General features: G+C 49.3%; 1 protein-coding gene across 1 annotated transcript in view; it reads left to right on the top strand.

Annotated features, from left to right (window-relative positions):
* FXR1 (FMR1 autosomal homolog 1) overlaps window positions 1–20,871 on the top strand; it is a 285,531-nt gene that overhangs the window by 200,572 nt on the left and 64,088 nt on the right.

The following is a 20,871-nucleotide window of genomic DNA, read 5'->3' as shown; positions in this document are numbered from 1 at the left end:
CGTGGGTTGAGCCTCCTGTCCAGCAGATGGAGACAGACCAAGACTGTAAGGGTATCCTATATCAGGACAGAGCCTACCCTGCATCCCTTCAGTATTTGTCTGTCTCCAGCAGATGCAGGCAGCTGAACCTGCGGTTCCCTTTCTTCCTTAGTTTGCCATTTCCCTGTGGGGATTTTCTGTCATATTTTTGGAAAGATCAAGCAAGTATTATTTATCTTTGCAAAATAAAAAAAAAAAAAAAAAAAAGAATAAAGGAATCTCTGTTTCTCATGGAGATAGCTCTGTCTTCTCGCTCTTCTGGGGGCCTAGGGGGGCTTGCCCCTTGATTACTCAGCCTAGGCTCCCTTTCCCGGTGAGCTGTGTGTTTGGGGCGATACTGGTGGTTCAGTCACTGCCCCTCTCTGGCTGCCTTGGCCCCGGGATGTCTAATTCCCCGGGTGTCCTGACAGGGAAGTTCATTCCCCTGCTATATCTTTAAAAAAAAAAAAAAGGCTAAATAAGTAGCTTGAGAACAAGGCAGCCTTACTCTTACCCTTGTTTTGCTTCAGGGATGGTAGCAAGCAGGGTTCGATCGCCTGCTTTCGTTCACCGGGGCAACACAGCTCAGCTGTTTCTCTCCTTTGGCGCCTCTATTATCCCAGGACAAGCAGGATGCTAGTCCTCACATATGGGTGACGTCACTGACGGAGCCCTATTGCGGGAAAACTTTCTGTCAAAGTTTCTAGAAACTTTTGACTGGCCCTGTGAGGCCACTGAGCATGCCCAGCATGCCATGATATTCTCTGCCACAGGGGTCTCTCTTCAGTCTTCGTTTTTCCGTGCTGCTGTAAGCATCACGGAGATAGGAGTCCTGTGAGTTTCCTCACAGATTTACTGACTGAAAAGTCATTCATTTTTCAAAATATTTCTCTCCCATACGGGTTTTCTCTCATATTTCCACCGGCTGGTGAGAAATTGTAGTCTCGTTTTTACTTTTAAGTAAAAACTCTCTCTTTCAAATTTTTTCCTCTTTTCATCGACGGCTGTTGGTGAAAAGATGGCCTCAGGATTTAAGAAATGTCCGATGTGTAATCGGACTATGTCCATAACAGACCCACACCTTGAGTGTGATCTCTGTTTAGGGGACAAACATGATATCTCATCCTGCCCTCAATCTGACTCCCAAAGGAAGAAAACTTAGATAGGAGAAAATGGAACACCTCTTTCACCTTCAGCTTCTTCCTTCTCCTTCAACATCGACGAAATCGTCCCCAGGAGGAGTTTCCAAAAACGTTTTGCTGAAAAAATGTCGTCTGGAAGGATCGGGAGATCAAGCATCACCATCGACTTCGGCATCGATAAGGTCGGTAGTCAAGCATAGGCCCAAACATAGGCACAGACATTGACACACACCGACGCCAGCATTAACCCTCTCCCCGGGAGAACAGACTACTAAACGGCAAAAGCATCAGGAAACTCCGCTACTACCGTCGGGGCCTTCATCATCGATCGAACCTACACAGGGATCAGAGGAGGTATTGTCAACACCCTCACTGCCACCGCATACAGCGACTCCATCATCTACCCCAGCTGTATCGCAGGAATTGTCGATTTTTATAAGACAAGCGGTGATCCAGGCCTTGAAGGAACAGACACCTATTCCGGCGACCGTGCCGATGCCGGCGACAATGCCGGTGTCAACTCCGATGCCGGTATCGATGCTAATGTCTGTGACCTCACTAACACTGGTCACCATACTGACGACGACCCTGTCTATGCCGGCACCGATGCCGATGTCCATAATTGCACCGATGTCGGGGACTAAGTCGACAACAACTACGGTGACTTCGAAGCGTCCACCAAAGACAACAATCCCATCTTCGGTTCCGAAGCCGTCACCAACGGTGCCACTCCTTCCTGGGGATGCAGGACACCCAGATTCAGCACTATATCAGATCTTAATGAAAAAGTATCAGGATCTGATCGATTCTCTTCCCTCTAATCCACAGGAAGAGCATATTGAGGAGTCAGCTATTGAAGATCCATTGCCAGGACCTTCAGGAATTCCTCCACCACTTAAGACTTCAACAATTTCTCCACTAGTCCAAGAGTATGATACTTGGAGTGATACACAATCAGATCTGAAGACTTTGTCGGATCCATCTCCACCAGATCCAAGGAAAACATCTCCTCCAGAAGATTTTTCATTCACAACATTTGTCCAGGAAATGGCTGACACCATACCATTCAAATTAGTCACAGAGCAAGATACCAGACAGCAAACCCTGGAGGTACTTCAATTTGTAGACCCTCTAAAGCAAGTGGTAGCTATACCAGTGCATGATGTTCTCCTAGATTTACAACATCGTATCTAGGAACATCCCAGTGCCAGCTGTCAACAAACGAATGGACAGTACATATTTAATGCAGTCTGCTCCTGGCTATCAAAAGTCGCAGCTCCCTTACCAATCAGTAGTGGTGGAGTCTGCACAGAAAAAATCCAAAAGAATTAGACCACATTCCTCAAATCCCCCAGGTAAAGATCATAGGGTTTTTAGATTCCCTGGGTCGAAAGATCTACCAAGGGGCCATGATAAATTCGAGAATCTCTTCATATCAACTCTACATAACCCAATATCAAAGAGATTTGTGGAAACAAATGCAAGAATTCATTCCATCTCTTTCATCACAATATCAAGAAGCAGCCCAAGCCATCATCCACAAAGGGCTGGAGGCAGGCAAACATGAAGTCCATGCAGCCTACGACGGGTTTGACAGCTTCCAGAGTGGCTGCATCGGGGATCAATGCCAGGCGTTGGGCATGGCTTAAAGCCTCGGACCTCAGGCCTGAAGTCCAGGATAAATTAGTTGATCTGCTATACTTAGGAAATAATCTTTTTGGATTCAAAGTCCAGGATGCAGTTGCTCAATTAAAAGAACATACTGAAACCCTGAGACAGCTTTCCTCGATTCCACAGGATTCCCCTACGCACTCTGGGCGTAGGCCTCAACGGAAAGAAACTAGGAGACCTTTTTATAGACAAAGGCGGTACTACCGTCCTACATCTAGGACCATGCCTTCTAGAACACAACAAAGGCCTCAGCCCAGGCACCCCAGGGCAGCTAGGCCTCAACCTACACTCAGACAGGACCTGCTGCTGGCTTTTGAAAACATTCCCAGGGAACAAAGCCACTTCTCCAATCCTCAGCCACGACTCCCGATAGGAGGTCAAGTATCCTCTTTTTACAACAATTGGGTTCAAATAACAACAGACCAATGGGTACTTGCAATTATATCTCGAGGTTATCAACTCAATTTCCTCTCAATTCCAACAGATTATCCTCAGAGACCTATTTCTCTCAGCGAAAATCACATACTCCAGTTGCAAGTAGAATTATCCACCCTTCTGAAAGCCAGGGCTGTAGAGCCAGTGCCCCGGTCTCAGCAGGGCAGAGGATTCTATTCCCAGTATTTCCTCATTCCAAAGAAAACCGGAGGCCTACTTCCCATCTTAGACCTCAGAAATCTCAACAAATTTCTAAAGAAAGAAAAGTTCAGGATGGTGTCTCTAGGCACCATGCTTCTACTTCTTCAAACAGGAGATTGGCTTTGTTCTCTGGATCGTCAAGACGCTTATGCTCACATTCCAATATTCCCTCCTCGCAAGTATCTGCGCTTCATGGTGGATCACCAACATTTCCAATACAGAGTACTGCCATTCGGACTTGCCTCTGCTCCCAGAGTATTCACCAAATGTCTGGCAGTCATAGCAGCACACTTGCACAAAGAAAGTGTCCATGTCTTTCCCTCCTTAGACGACTGGCTCATCAGAAGTCAATCTCAACAAGGAGCACTGACTTCTCTCAGTCGAACAATTACTCTACTTCACTCCATGGGATTTCTCATCAATTATCAAAAGTCCCATCTTACTCCATCTCACCTGCTTCAATTCATCGGAGCAGAATTGAACACCATCCTCTCAAAAGCCTTTCTACCAGAGGATCGAGCAGAAATACTTTCTCTACTGGCAAACTCGGATTCACTCAAAGAAACAAGCAACAGCTCATCAGTTTCTCATCTTACTAGGCCACATGGCCTCCACAGTTCATGTCACTCCTATGGCACGACTTGCCATGAAAATAACCCAATGGACTTTAAGATCACACTGGATCCAAGCCATTCAACCACTGCATTCTCCAGTTCATGCAACCCACCAGCTACGTTCCTCTCTTCTTTGGTGGGTGAACAAGGACAATTTGCGCAAGGGCCTATCCTTCCAACAACCAGTCCCACAGATAACGTTAACTACAGATGCATCCACTTTGGGTTGGGGAGTGCTCATACACAACCTCCAAACCCAGGGTACTTGGACAAAACTCGAAGCAACATTTCAAATCGATTTTCTGGAACTTCGAGCTATACGTTATGCTCTGCATGCGTTCAAAGACTGCCTTTCACACAAGACTGTTCTCATCCAAATGGACAACACAGTTGCCATGAGGTACGGGCTCATATCTCCTTTGTCAAGAAGCTGCACAGATTTGGGGCTGGGCCTTGAACCACTCAGTTCCTACGGGCCACTTATCTGGCAGGCATTCACAATATAGTAATCGACTGTCGTCCGTTCCAACCACACGAATGGTCCCTGGATCCCTCAGTAGCAACCAGGATATTTCAACATTGGGGGCAACCAACCATAGACCTCTTTGTGTCACATCTGAATCACAAAGTGGACAGATTCTGTTCTCTACACAAACAGAAAAACCAACCAGCCAAGGACACATTTGCTCACCCTTGGAACACAGGCCTTCTATTCACGTATCCTCCAATACCGCTCATAACCAAAACTCTAGTGAAGCTACAACAGGACAAGGGGTCCATGATACTCATAGCCCCATATTGGCCTCGGCAAGTATGGTTTCCCACACTTCTAGACCTCTTGATCAGGGATCCCATTCGCCTGGGAGTAGCTCCCACTCTCATAACTCAGGATCAGGGTTGGTTGCGCCATCCCAACCTTCAATCCCTATCCCTGAGAGCATGGATGTTGAAAGCTTGATCTTACACCATTTGAAAGATTGAGTGGTTGTATCTCAAGTGCTTATAGCTTCACGTAAACCTTCAACAAGAAAGAACTATTCTTCGAAATGGAAAAGGTTTACTTTGTGGTGCAGGCAAAAGAGTATTGATCCTTTCACCTGCCCCACAACTTCTCTACTAGACTACTTATACCATCTTTCAGATTCTGGTCTCCAGACTTCATCTGTAAGAGTCCATTTAAGTGCAATCTCAGCTTACCATAACAAGATGGGAGATGCACCAATATCCATTCAACCTCTAATCAGCAGGTTTATGAGAGGTTTAAACCAACTTAAACCACCAATTCGGCCACCAGTCACAGAATGGGACCTGAATCTGGTCTTAACAAGCCTCATGCGTTCACCTTTCGAACCCATGAATTCCTGTGATATTAAATTTCTCACATGGAAGACTATCTTCCTCATAGCCATTATATCAGCTAGAAGGGTTAGTGAGTTACAAGCACTTGTCACGTACTCACCCTACACAAAGTTCTTACATGACAGAGTGGTTCTCCGTACACATCCAAAATTCCTTCCCAAGGTAGTTACAGAATTCCATTTAAACCAATCCATATTTTTACCCACATTCTTTCCAAGGCCTCATTCTCACCAAGGGGAATGGGCCTTACATACCTTGGACTGTAAGCGTGCGCTAGCATTTTACTTAGACCGCCCTGCAGTCCATAGGAAATCCACTCAACTCTTTGTATCTTATGATCCAAACGAACCGGGTAAAGCACAGATTGCACACAGTTTTGCTATGAAAAAGCAGGCCTTCCTCTCCAAGGGCGAGTAAAGGCGCATTCAGTAAGAGCGATGTCAACCTCAGTAGCACACTATCGTTCAGTACCAATTCTTGACATATGTAAAGCAGCAACATGGAGTTCTCTTCACACTTTTGCAGCTCATTACTGTTTGGACAAAGAAGGACGACAAGATTCAGCCTATAGACAATCTGTCTTAAAGAACTTGTTTCCAGTTTAAACCCAACTCCTACATCCAACCTGCTGTGATCTTCGGCTGCCTCATTTTCACCAACAATACTTCACTGTTGTCCCAATGCAAAATGACTCAGCCTCTAGCTTGCTAATCACCCATATGTGAGGACTAGCATCCTGCTTGTCCTGGGATAAAGCAAAATTGCTTACCTTGTAATAGGTGTTATCCCAGGACAGCAGGATGTAGTCCTCACAAAACCCACCTGCCACCCCACGGAGTTGGGTCTGATACCTTTTATTATTTTATTTTTTGCTAAGGCTTATTGCTACATACGAGTCTGAAGAGAGACCCCTGTGGCAGAGAATATCATGGCATGCTGGGCATGCTCGGTGGTCTCACAGGGCCAGTCAAAAGTTTCTAGAAACTTTGACAGATTTCCCACAATAGGGCTCCATCAGTGATGTCACCCATATGTGAAGACTACATCCTGCTGTCCTGGGATAACACCTATTACAAGGTAAGTAATTTTGCTTTCTTTGATTATGCCACATTCAAATCTCTACCTAGCCTGCGGGGAGTCGGCCTCGTGGCTCTCCCGAGATGGGCTTTGCTCTGGGTGCCTGCTGGGTGGGGAGGGCCCCTCTGCAGCAGCAACGAGGCCAGCGACCCGGGGGCGGGCTCATCACCGCATGGCCAGTCCATTCCCTGCACAGCAAACCGCGGGAATGGAGGCCATTTTGGGAGAATATTCCACTTCTGAATCGGGGCTGCTGGAGGGAGGGGAGCCTGATTTGCATATTTCACCCCCCCCCCCCCCCCCGATTTAAGTCCTGTGCATCCTCCAGAGGAGATTCCTGACCCTCCCTCTCCCCCCCCCCCCCCCCCCCGGGAAGTCTAGGCTGCGTTTTTCTGCCGGCTTTGTGCTTTTAATGTACAAATCTTATCTGGCAAGTCTACAGGAAGAGGAGGACCCCCCTTCAGGTGACCCCCCCCTGCAAAGATCCCTCAGATGCCCACTCCACAGCCTCCTGCAGTGCCAGATGGGCAGGGCTTCATCAGGGTCAGGGTGGTGCCAGGGGTCTTCCCCCCCCCCCGACCCCCCTCAGCCATCCACAGTACCTGACCAAGATCCTGATTTGCTACTGCCAGGTCCCCTACTCGAGGGTAACGAACCCCGAGTGTGCCTTTTGTTTCAAAGGGAAGAGCTGGAACCACTCATTCCCTTCATTTTGCAGGAGCTGGGTATTGAAGTGCCACCTGAGGATACGGTTACAGCCTCTATTCCGGCTAACATGGACCCGGTCCTGGCGGGACTTAGGGCTCCTCCACGTACGTTCCCGTTCCATCCTATGCACAAGCTGCTGCTCCTTCTGGAATGGGAGTCTCCCGAGGCTGGGCTCTGAGTGGGTAGGTCAATGGACAAGCTCTATCCCCTCCCTGATGAATGCCTAGAGATGCTTAAAGTGGATTCTTCTCTCTGCTGTCACCAAGCATACTACTATCCCGGTGGTGGGAGCCACGGCGTTGAAAGATGTCCAAGACTGCAAACTCGAACTTTATCTCAAGTGTATCTTTGAAGTCTTGGTCTTAGGAGTCCGGGCGACAATCTGCAGCAGTCTCATGCAGCGGGCAAGCCTTAGGTGGGTTCAACAATTGCTCAGCACCCAGGACCTCCCATCTGCAGAGGTGGAGCAGGTAGAACGGCTGGAGGGAGATGGGGCGGATGCTCTCTACTATTTACTCTGCGTGCAGGCCAGAGCTATGGTCTCAGCAGTGTCGGCCAGACATCTCCTCTGGCTGCACAATTGGTCTGAGGATTCTTCCTCCAAGTCACAGTTGGGCACACTTCCTTTCAAGGGTAAGTTGCTTTTTGGCGAGGACCTTGAACAGCTTATCAAATCCCTGGGAGAGAACAAGATCCATAAGCTGCCGGAGGACTGCCCACAACAGTCTAAGTCCTTCTTTCTTTCACGCTCCCGCTTTAGAGGTCAGCGGCGGTATAATAGCAGAGCGCGGGGTTCCTTCCCAAGAGGGTTCTCCTAGATCCCAGTCCTGGTCTCATTCCTTTCAGGGCCGTCGTGCCTTCCGAGATCGTAACCCACAACACTCGGCCACAATGTCCGCTCCCCAATGAAATACGTCCAGCCCATTCCTCCGTTCCAAACTTAGGTGGACGTCTCTCCCTGTTTGTTGAGGAATGGGTCAAAATCACGACAGATCAGTGGGTCCTAGAGGTGATAAAGTTACACATTAGAGTTTGCTCGGGACCTGCTGGATCTTTACATAGTCTCTCCCTGCAGAAACCAGAAGTGGCCAGCAGTCTGCCAGACCCTTGGCAGACTACAAGAGCTGGGAGCCATAGTCCCAGTCCCGGTGGAGGAACAAGGCGCCGGCCAGTATTCCATCTACTTTGTCGTGCCCAAAAAGGACAGTTCCTGCCGTCCGATCTTGGATCTCAAGAGAGTCAACCGGGCCCTCAGGGTTCCCCATTTTCGAATCGAGACCCTGAGGGCGGTGATAGCGGTGGTTCGCTCAAGCGAATATCTGGTCTCGCTTGACTTAATGGAGGCTTACCTGCACATACTGATACGTAACGAACATCAGAAGTATCTCCGGTTCAACATTCTGGGACAACGCTTCCAGTTCTGGGTGCTCCCGTTCGGCCTCGCCACCACGCCATGAACCTTTACCAAGGTCATGATGGTGGTGGCGGCCGCTCTCTGCCGGGAAGGGGTCCTAGTCCATTCTTAACTGGATGATTGGCTCATTCGTGCCAAGTCGGAGACTCTCTGCAGGAATGCAGTCGACAGGATCTTAACTCTCCTAACCTCCCTCTGGTGGATAGTCAATTTTTCCAAGAGCTATCTCCAGCCCTCCCATGTCCTAGAATTTCTGGGGGGGCGCTTCAACACCCGAGTAGGCAAGGTGTTCTTGCTGGACGCTCGGGTGCTTAAACTTATAGATCAGGTGCGCAACTTTCTCTCTCTCGCTACCCACGGCCTGGGATTACCTTCAGGTCCTGGGATCCATGGCTTCCACTATCGATCTGGTTCCTTGGGCTTTTGCGCATATGCAGCCATTACAGAAACTTTGCTATCCCATTGGAAACCGGTGTCGGAACAGTTTCGGACGCCTCTCCTGCTCTCCGACTCTACCATCGCCGACATGCAATGGTGGCTCTCACTCGCGAACCTCCTGAAGGGGATGCCCCTACAGACTCCTCAGTGGATCATTGTCATGATGGACGCCAGCCTCTCCGGCTGGGGAATGGTGTGTCAGACCCAGGCTTCGCAGGGATACTGGTCTCCAGTTCAATCCCATTGGCACATCAATCAGTTGGAGGCACGAGCGATCCATCTGGCACTCAAGGTCTTCCTTCCTCTAATCCGTCGCAAGGCGGTATGGGTGCTCCTGGACAACTCCACCACGGTAGCCTATATCAATCGGCAGGGGGGCACTAGAAGTCGCCTGGTGGCCTTGAAAGCCAGCAAGCTCTTCGCCTGGGTGGAGCATCACCTGGATCGCTTAGCAGCTTCCTACATTGCGGGGAAGAAGAATGTGCAAGCGATTTCCTCAGTCATCAGCGTCTAGACCACAGCGAGTGGGAGTTGTCAGACGGATGGATCTGATCGTCAGATGGAGCTGATCGTCTGCAGGTGGGGTCCTCCCCACTTGGACCTGATGGCTACTTTGAACAATGCAAAAGCTCCCAGATTCTTCAGCTGCAGAAGGGAGCACTGCTTGGAAGGAGTGGATGCCCTGGTCCTTCCCTGGCCTCACGACATTCTCCTGTACGAGTTTGCCCCTTGGCCTCTGGGAAAAGTACTCAGAAGAATAGAACTTCATCGGGGACCTGTCATTCTTGTGGCACCCGAGTGGCCCCGCAAACCATGGTTCGCGGATCTGGTAAACCTCATGACGGACGGCCCTCTTCGCCTCGGCCATCCTCCACGCTGTCTCCGGCAGGGTCCCGTATTTTTCGATCAGGCGGCTTACTTTTGTCTAGCGGCCTGGCTTTTGAACGGTGGAGATTGAGAAAGAAGGGATATAAAGAAGTTATATCCACCCTGTTGAAGGCCCGTAAGCAGTCTACCTCTCTCGCTTACGTCCGGGTCTGGAAAGTCTTTGAGAATGTATGTACTGAATCGGGGGTGCCAGCTCGTAAGACTCCGGTATGCCATGCACTTTCCTTCCTCCAGAATGGTCTCTGCAAGGGTTTGTCTTTCACCTCCTTGCGGGTGCAGGTTTCCGCCCTCGGGTCTCTTTTAGGTAGTATTAACATAGAAACATAGAAATGACGGCAGAAGAAGACCAAACGGCCCATCCAGTCTGCCCAGCAAGCTTCGCACTTTTTTTTTTCTCATACTTATCTGTTACTCTTGGCTCTTAGTAACCTTTTGGTTCTATTTCCCTTCCACCCCCACCATTAATGTAGAGAGCAGTGTTGGAACTGCATCTAAGTGAAATATCTAGCTTAGTTAGGGGTAGTAACCGTCGCAATAAGCAAGCTACACACATGCTTATGTTTACCCAGACTATGTAATTCAGTCCTTGTTGGCTGTTGTCTGTATATAGATCCACTTTTCTTCATTCCCCCTGCCGTTGAAGCAGAGAGCTATGCTGGATATGCGTGAAGTATCAGTCTTCCTCCCCAGCCGTTGAAGCAGAGAGCTATGCTGTTGAAAGTGAAGTATCAGACTTATTTGGTTTGGGGTAGGAACCGCCGTAACAAGCAAGCCACTCCCCACTTTTTTGTGAATGCAAATCCTTTTTTCCACATTTCTTCTTGCCGTTGAAGCTTAGAGCAATGCTGGAGTCGCATTAACAGTGTGTATGTTTATTGAATAAGGGTATTATCTCCAGGCAGTAGCCGTCATTCCCACAAGCCACCCACTCTTCATTCATGTCCTCTAGACTTATGGATCCACAGTGTTTATCCCACGCCCCTTTGAAGTCCTTCACAGTTCTGGTCTTCACCACTTCCTCCGGAAGGGCATTACAGGCATCCACCACCCTCTCCGTGAAGAAATACTTCCTGACATTGGTTCCGAGTCTTCCTCCCTGGAGCTTCAACTCGTGACCCCTGGTTCTGCTGACTTTTTTCTGACGGAAAAGGCTTGTCGTTGTCTTTGGATCATTAAAACCTTTCAAGTATCTGAAAGTCTGTATCATATCACCTCTGCTCCTCCTTTCCTCCAGGGTGTACATATTTAGATTCTTCAATCTCTCCTCATAAGTCATTCGATGAAGACCATCCACCTTTCTGGTCGCCCTTCTCTGGACCACCTCCATCTTGTCTCTGTCTCTTTGGAGTTACAGTCTCCAGAACTGAACACAGTACTCCAGGTGAGGCCTCACCAAGGACCTGTACAAGGGGATAATCACTTCCCTTTTCTTACTCGATATTCCCCTCTCTATGCAGCCCAGCATTCTTCTGGTTTTAGCTATCGCCTTGTCACATTGTTTCGCCAACTTCAGATCATTAGACACTATCACCCTAAGGTGTCTCTCCTGCTCCGTGCACATCAGCCTTTCTCCTCCCCCCCTCCCCCCCATCAAATACAGTTCATTCTCATTTCCACTCCCCATATGCATGACTCTGCACTTCTTGGCTTTGAATCTCAGCTGCCATATCTTCGACCACTCTTCCAGCTTCCTTAAATCCCGTCTCATTCTCTCCACTCCTTCTAGTGTGTCCACTCTGTTACAGATGTTAGTGTTGTCCGCAAAAAGACAAATCTTACCTTCTATCCCGTCTGCAATGTCGCTCACAAAGATATTGAACAGGACCGGTCCCAACACCGATCCTTGTGATACACCGCTTAAAACTGCTCTCTCTTCAGAGAGAGTTCCATTTATCATCACACATTGTCTTCTGTCTGTCAACCAGTTTGCAATCCAGGCCACTACCTCGGCGGTGGCAGCTCATCCGGATGTCGTTCGTTTCCTCAAGGGGGCCAAGCATTTGAATCCGCCTGTCCGGGCTACTTGTGCCTCGTGGAGTCTTAGCTTGGTGCTTCATGTTCTCTGCGAGGCGCCCTTCGAACCTCTCTGGCAGGCTACATTCAAGGATCTGACACTTAAGACCGTTTTCCTGGTTGCTATTTGTTACGCCAGGAGGGTGTCTGAGCTCCAGGCGTTGTCTTGCAGGGAACCCTTCCTATGTTTTTCTGATTCAGGGGACTCACTCAAGACTGTGCCTTCCTTCTTGCCGAAGGTTGTGTCTTATGTGGATATAAAGGCATTGCTCAGTAGCTGGCAGACCACGCTGAGTTTGGCTGCATCGACATTTCTCAGATCTCCCTGTACTCCCTTATCTGCACTATACACACACTGAGCTTGACTGCGTTAGCATTCCTCAGATCTCTGCACTTCCTTATCTTAGGCTCACAGATAGCCCCCACCTCTTCATGAGGAGGTTGCCTGCTTCACACAGAAAACGGGCACAAAGCCAGCACGCATTAGCACGTAGCGAGTATAACCAATAGTATGCTGAATATGTTGTGGAATTCTGTAAATGCTGTATAAAAAAAAGAGCACTCGGTCTGCGTTCTGGGTGCCTTCCCGAGAACTCCTGCCTGACGTGTCTGCTTCCGTGTGTCTCCCATCACAACAGTCTTCCTTTTACACCAGTTGGTGGAGCTCCCTTCTTTTTCCTCTGAAGATATAGCGTGCACGTCTGGTGGTGATCTCTGGCACCTGAATGTAAAACGAGTTTTACTGCGTTAACTCCAGGTCATAAACTAGTTCTGAGTCTCGGATCACCTATTTGTTCTATGGGGTGGCCCAAATAGGGGAAACAAGGCTTCTAAGGCTATGAATGCTCGTTGGTTGAAGGAGGCAATTGCTTCAGCATATATCTGTCAGGGCCAATCGGTTCCGGAGGGCTTAAAGGCCCACTCCTTGCGTTCTCAGGCTACTTCTTGGGCGGAGAGTCAGTTGGTCTCTCCGCAGGAAATATGCAGGGCAGCTACTTGGAAATCTCTGCATAACTTTGCTAGTCATTACCGCCTCGACGTGCAGGCTCCAGTTTTTGGCTCCTTTGGACGGCAGGTGATTCGAGCGGGACTATCTCGGTCCCATCCTGCTTAGGGAAGCTTTGGTACATCCCACGGTCTGGACTGATCCGGGTACGTACAGGGAAAGGAAAATTGGTTCTTACCTGCTAATTTTCGGTCCTGTAGAACCACGGATCAATCCAGATGCCCTCCTGTGCACTGTCTGTTCCGTCCGCTCGAAGTTTCTTTCTTTACAGGTTATCAGATACCTTGAATTTCTTTTTTTTTATTTATTTATTGAATTTTACAGCTTAAACAAGATCTCTCTTGACAGAAAACAGGTAATGTTTTACACAATCTTTTCATAGGAAATCACTCACATCTTCCATAACAAAACCTTTCTAGTCCTCAATAATGAGAGGAGTCAAGAACTCTATCCCAAGAAAATTATTACAAAACTTAAACCGCGGCTCAAGAAGGCTATTTGACAATTAGGATGCAGTAGCTATATTACTATTAAGGTACATATTGTGAATTTTTATGGCTAGGGATTGTCAGGAGAGTTAACAAAAGGTATTTTTATGATCAAAAATTGTGACAACTGAGGGGGGAATCAAAGAAAATAAATGAATTATTTTGGTACTTCACCAAACACTTGCAGGGAAATTTAAGGAAAAATGCCTCCCCCCCCCCCCCCCCCCCCCCAAATCTGTTGCACTTGCGACCTCATCAGTAAGAGCTGTTGTGCCTTTTTTTGCGTTTGACGCGAAACATCTGGAAACATATTGATCTTAAACTGCATAAACATTTCTTGTCTGTGTCTGAAAAACAATTTCAGTAGCCAGTCTCTATCAGGTTCAAGAACCAATGAAACTATTAATGTAGCAGGGACTGCTATTTCAGAGTCTGATGTTTCAATGAGCACTGTTAAATCCATTGATGGCAATTTAACCGGTTGTAATATCTCCATTCTTTCCCTCTGTGCATTTGACTCCCTTTTATATAGTGGTAAATAAAATATTTTTGATGTTGGTGGGTTCGCATTTTCCGGTACTTTTAATATTTCAATCAAGTATCTTTTAAACATATCCCTCGGAGAGGTCAGTGGCACATTATGGAAGTTTATAATTCTTAATTTCCTAGCATGTAGCAGATGGACTCAGGACCAATGGGTATAGTGTACTCCCTATAGCAGTTGGAGACGGATCAGATTTCAATCTGACGTAAGCCCTAGTACATATATCCCTGCAGGAAGTGCAGCTCTTCAGTATTTTCTGTCTCCATAGCAGTTAGGGACTCTATGCACGCTCGCACAGCGTTAGAGTAATTTTACCAAAGAAAACCAAAATAAGAAGAAATCTTACCTCTACAGATGAGCCCCGCTCTCCTGCGGTGACACTCATTGGGTCCCTCCCCCAGTTGAGAATTCCCGAGGTGATTTCCGCGATCCCTCTGAGGTAAGCCTCGGTCCGGTGGCTGACCTTCGGCGGGGACCTAGCCCCCAGCATCGGGTGAGGCTGAGAAGCAGCAGGTGCAACTTCGAGTGTGGCGGTGAAGGTATTTTCCCTCTCCCCCCCGCAGCGGGAGACCACCCGGAACGAGAAAGGGAATTGCCGGGACAAGGTAAGGTAGAAATCTATTTAAAAGTTTCCGGTCTCTGAAGCTCAAGGAGTCGCACAGGTCGCCAGCCGGGAACCAGTGCCACCAGGTTGATCTGCCCTAGCAGGGCTAGACCCCGGTTAGATCAGAGGGTCCTCTGAGGTGGTTGCCATATTGTGTGCGTGGTCACCATCACCATTTTGTTCTGTTCGCCGCCCTGTCCGCCGTCCCGATCTGTGCGCACAGAGGAGAGCCGTGCACACAAATACCTTTTGCACACAACGTCATGCGCACAGGCGACACGCATAGCCACGCGCTTACTGTGCCGGGCACACAGCTTCGATCTGTGCGCACATCTCCCTGAGCGCGCACCAAACCTACGCGCACAACTTCGCACTGGAGCTCATAACTGTATTGTACGCTCACAAGCCATGGCACCACAGGAAAAGAAACTCAAGGCTCAGGGCCTTTGCCCAGCATTAGAGCTGCACAGCATGAGGAGGCCCCGGCCCTGTGTGTATACAGTGTGAGGAGGCCCTAGGGGATCCAGCCCATGGCCCTCCCCAGCCGGTGCCGGGTTCCAGCCTCTCGAACAGTACGCCGGATCTAGCATCTCTCAGCGGGACCCTCCATCAAATGGGGCTCCCCAGGGACACAGCATCTATCTCCTAGGTGGAATTCTTCAGAGGTCTGCATACCTTCGTCCACATGCAACTGGGGCCTCCAATAATATGGCCACAAGCTCTACCAGAGGACCTCAACATCCCGGGACCCTCTATGCCCAGGGAAGTGATTCCACCACCCAGAAGCCCAACCTTCGGGGACACGGACAACTCAGATGATTCAGAACCCCTGGAGGAAGGGGAGCTCCCTCCAGGGACAGAGCCCCACCAAACCATGAGATACTTCTTCACCAAGGACGAGCTTCCAGACCTGGTCACACACAGCTTGAAAGAGCTTGCTATCCTGGGCACAAGTGCCTCGGGGGAACCTAAGACGAATCCCCTACTAGAGGGACTCCGTGAGACCTCCCATCATTTCCCACTATTACAAGCCGTCCAGCAGCTAATTGACCTGGAGGGGATGCCCCGGAGACTACGTTCAAAGGGGGGGCGTGCTCTGGCAGCCATGTACCCTCTGGACCCAGCTGCCAAAGACCTCCTGGCATGTCCGAAAGTTGATGCCATGGTCTGCGTGGTTTCGAAGCGCACTACTATCCCAGTGGAGGGAGGAGCAGCACTCAAGGATGCTCAAGACAGACGTCTGGAATCCATCCTCAAACAGTCCTTTGACGTCTCTGCTATTTCTCTACAGATCGCGGCCTGCTGTGCCCTGGTGACACACGCCTGCTTATCACAGACTAGGAACAACACTCCTGGGGAAGCCCTGGAACCAGCAGTATCATGCCGCCTCTGATCTGGTGCGCACCGCAGCTAGAAGAGTGTCATCAGCCGTGGCAGTCAGAAGGCAACTCTGGCTCCGAAGCTGGTCAGCCGACACATCTTCCAAAACGAGACTCACATTGATGCCCTTCAAGGGAACCCTCCTGTTCGGAAGCGAACTAGAGAAACTAGCCAACAAATGGGGCGAATCCCGACTGCCACGGCTACCGGAGGACAGGAAAAAGAGAAACCAGTGACCCTTCCTCCGAACTTCCAGGGGCAGAGGATCGCAGCGCTTCAACCCATACAGAAGCACATATTAAGCGGCCCGCCCCGCAGGCCGGAGCCAGTCCTTTTGGAACAAGCACAACAAAAGGGGAGCCAGTTCGGGCTCAGGCCCCAGCTGCACCCCACAATGAAAATCAGCCGACCCGTCCAAAGGAAGAAACCATAGGGGGCAGACTTGCCCTATTCTATCAAAGATGGGTCGAGATAACTTCGGACAAGTGGGTCCTATCCATCATTCGAGAGGGATATTACCTGGATTTCCACCACCTCCCTCCGGACAAGTTTGTGGAATCCCCCTGCCACGACCATTCCAAGAGGATGGCAGTTGAAGCTACACTGACCAGATTGCTAGCCTTAGAGGCTATAACACTGGTGCCTGCACAACAAATAAATATTGGGCATTATTCCATCTATTTTATCGTTCCCAAGAAAGAAGGAATGTTTATACCCATCCTGGACCTCAAGTCAGTCAACCACCACCTGAAGATTCCTCGCTTCCGCATGGAAACCCTATGCTCAGTAATAAGGGCGATACAACCGGGAGAGTTCCTTACATCCCTGGACCTGTCGGACGCCTACCTACACATTCCGACCCATCAAGAGCATCAGCGTTTTCTACACGATCCTGAACGGTCACTACCATTCGGGTTAGCCACAGCACCCCGGACGTTCACCAAGATCATGGTGGTAGTGGCAGCAACACTGAGGAAGGAAGGAATCCTCGTACACCCTTATCAAAACGATTGGCTGATCAGGGCGAAATCCCCAGAGGAAAGCCACTAGGCGACCAACAGAGTCAAACTCTAATGGGTGGTCAACACAAACAAGAGCTGTCTACTGCCCTCCCAATCTCTAGAATACTTGGGAGTCCGGTTCGACACCAAACAAGACAAGGTCATCCTGACACCAACAAGGAGATCGAAATTGATGACCCAGTTGCGAACCCTGTTGAGCGAGCTTCGCCCCACAGCATGGGACTACTTACAGCTCCTCTGCCTTATGGCATCCACACTGGAAGTAGTGCCATGTGCAAGAGCTCACATGAGACCCCTACAGCATTCACTACTATCATGATGGAATCCACTGTCCCAGAACTACACCGTACGTCTTCAGTTCCCGGACAAAGTTTGGACCCAACTACGATAGAGGCTACGAGAAGGCCATCTGAGCCAGGGAGTGAGACTATCCTCACCATCCTGAATTCTGCTCACCACGGACGCCATCCTAGGAGAATGGAGAGCACACTGCCAGGAGCTAACCACCCAGGGGCAATGGAACAAAGAAGAGTCGGGGTGGAACATCAATCGTCTAGAGGCCCGGGCAGTCAGACTAGCCTGCCTATGGTTTGGTCACAGACTCAGAGACAAGTCAGTCAGAGTAATGTCAGACAACGCCACAACAGTGGCCTACATCAACCATCAGGGAGGAACCAGAAGCCAACAGGTGTCTCTGGAAATAGACCCCTAATGTCATGGGCGGAAGCGAACCTTCAAGAGATCTCGGCCGTCCACATCGCGGGGAAAGACAGCGTCGCTGTGGATTACCTCAGAGAAAGTCTAGACCCAGGAGAATGGAGGCTGTCGACCACAGCATTCCAATTGATAGTAAACCATCAGGGAACATGAACCATGGACCTCCTGGCAAACCGGTCCAACACCCAAGTACCCAGCTTCTTCAGCCGCAGGCCGGAACCCCAGTCCCAGGGAATCGATACCCTGGTACAGACCTGGCCACAGGAGACTGTTATATGCCTTCCTGCCATGGCCCCTATTGGGAGCAATCATCCACAAGATAGAACACCACAGGGGACCAGTACTTCCAGTGGCCCCGGACTGGCCAAGAAGATCGTGGTACGCAGACATGCGAAGGCTGCTGACAGAGAGCCCACTCCCGCTACCTCCACACAGAGACCTTCTCCAACAAGGACCGATCATCCAGGAGGATCCAGCTTGATTCTCTTATGGTCTGGCCATTGAGAGGACTCGCCTGAGGAAGAGCTGATACTCAGGGGCAGTAATTGACACCCTGCTCCGAGCATGCAAGTTCTCCACATCCCTAACATACATAAGGTTTTGGAGAGAATTCGAAGCCTGGTGTGAGGAACACGACATCGTTTCACGCTCAGTCAAAATTCCTGCGATTTTGGAATTCCTGCAGAACGGTCTACAGAAGGGATTGTCTCTCAACTCCATCAAGGTACAGGTGGCCGCGTTGTCATGCTACGGAACCAAGAGCGAGAGCGGCAGCATAGCCTCTCACTTGGGTGTCTCCTGCTTTCTGAAAGGGGTCAAACAGATCCGACCACCCCTAAAATGGCCGTTGCCTCTTTGGAATCTCAATCTGGTCCTAGATTTCTTAGCAGGAGCTTCCTTCAGACCTCTTCGTGGCCTATCTCTCAGACTATTAACATTGAAGACAACCTTCCTGGTGGCAGTTTGTTCAGCCCTTCGTATCTCTGAGCTGCAAGCACTGTTCTGCCGGGAGCCATTCCTCAGACTCACCCCGGGAACCATCCAGTTACGCACAGTTCCGTCATTCCTCCCCAAAGTGGTATCTCATTTCCATCTCAAGCAAACCATCTCACTACCATTGCCAGATGAGCATAAGAATTCGGAAGAGTCTCGCGGTCTATGCCATCTCAAAGTTGGCAGACTCCTAGTTCGATACCTGGAAAGGTCAGAATCCGTACGAAAGATGGACCATCTATTCATCCTTCACAGTGGGAAGAAGCAAGGGGAAGCGGCCTCGCAAGCAACCATAGCCCACTGGATCAAAGAAGTCATCAAGGCCGCCTATGTAGAAGCAGGCAAGCCACAGCCTTTACAAGTCAAGGCCCATTCCACTAGAGCCCAGGCAGTGTCCTGGGCGGAAACCAAGATGCTGTCACCTGCCAAGATCTGCTGGGCGGCGACATGGTCCTCCATCCACACCTCCAGGTTTTACCGCCTGGATGTTCAGGCTCGAGAGGACACAGCATTTGCAAGGGCAGTACTAAGTGGGCCACGGGCAGCCTCCCACCCGGTTCGGGAGTAGCTTTTATATATCCCATTGGTCCTGAGTCCATCTGCTACACGCTAGGAAAGGGAGAAATTACTTACCTGATAATTTTGTTTTCCTTAGTGTAGACTGATGGACTCAGCATCCCACCCACGGCTGCCGTTATTCATGGAATTCTCGGGTGACATCCCCGAGAGCGAGTGATTCACGGGTAAGCCATGCTTTCCTTCAGCTAGGACACCCATCCTACCGGGTGTTGACATTTATTGGTTGAGGGCACTGGCGGTCTCCAGCTATAACCAATTCAGCCGGTTCAAATTAATCAAGTTAACCAAGTTATAAAATTAATCAAGTTATTCAAATTATTCAGTCATACATATAATCCACATTGCTTTTCAAGGTGAATACTGAAGAGCTGCACTTCCTGCAGGGGTATATGTACTAGGGCTGACGTCAGATTGAAATCTGAACCGTCTCCAACTGCTATCAGGAGTACACTATACCCATTGGTCCTGAGTCCATCTGTCTACACTAAGGAAAACAAAATTATCAGGTAAGTAATTTCTCCAATTCTTATTCCTGATAGCATTTTCTAGATTTTCTACTTTCAATGCTAAATTAGCATTATCTTTGATCAACATTTGTTGAGACTGTTGCATAGAATTTGTTTGCACTCTATTGGTAGATATCTGTTGGTTGATATCAGTTGTGGTATTACCCAAAACCGACACATTTTGTTCCAATTCATTGCATTTGTTAACTATAGGCAACAACTGTTGTGTGTTAGAACTTCGAAATTCAGCAATAGCGTCCCATATTGATAAAAGAGATACCTCTTCTGGTCTTTGAACTGGAGGCAGCACTGGGATAGTTAATTCAGGGAAAGGTAATTCCCGGTCTCCTCTCTCACGACTCTCCCCTTCTCCGTCTTGCAAAAACCTCCTGTCCGATTGCCCTGAGATGTTCAATGGGTCTGCAACTGCCTCAGATGCCCCGCTGCTCCCCGCCGAGCTTGCCGCTGTTACCTCTCTGTTCATTGGCGTCTCAGCAGATGATGGGGATGCCCTTGCGGCTGCCGGATTACCAGGCGGCATTCCTCGTATCGGGCTCAATGGCGATAGAGAGCCTGGGAGAGAGGGGAGCTCAAATTCCCCTCCCCCCTCTCTCCAGCAACTGGTTCCCCGGTATTGGCCTACTGCGGATGACGTGGGCATCCATCGGGCCCGATGAAGGCAGCCCAGGAGGAGTCGCAAGGATAGATGCCATCCTGGGCTTTCTCTTCCGTCCCATCCAGGAAATTTCTCAATAATTCAAAAGGTAAGGCTCCTTCAAGTCTCTATTCTCGTTGACCTGGAGAAGCAATTCTATAGCAGGAAGGGAATGCTCACGCCAGTCACCTAGCTATTGGCCATCAGATACCTTGACTTTCTATTATGGCTTTAAGGCACCGGAAGCATCTACTAGATGAACATGGATATCTGTGCAAGAGCGATTATATACAGAGTTCTTTGAATTGTTCAAATTATCAATTTATTGTTGCTTGCTTGATCTTCTATTGGTTATCTTTATAGTTATCTGCTTTGATAATGATTATACTGAAGGGATGC

Source organism: Rhinatrema bivittatum, chromosome 9, assembly GCF_901001135.1.
Source record: "Rhinatrema bivittatum chromosome 9, aRhiBiv1.1, whole genome shotgun sequence".
Taxonomy (NCBI): domain Eukaryota; kingdom Metazoa; phylum Chordata; class Amphibia; order Gymnophiona; family Rhinatrematidae; genus Rhinatrema; species Rhinatrema bivittatum.
This window is presented reverse-complemented; position numbering and strand designations above follow the sequence as displayed.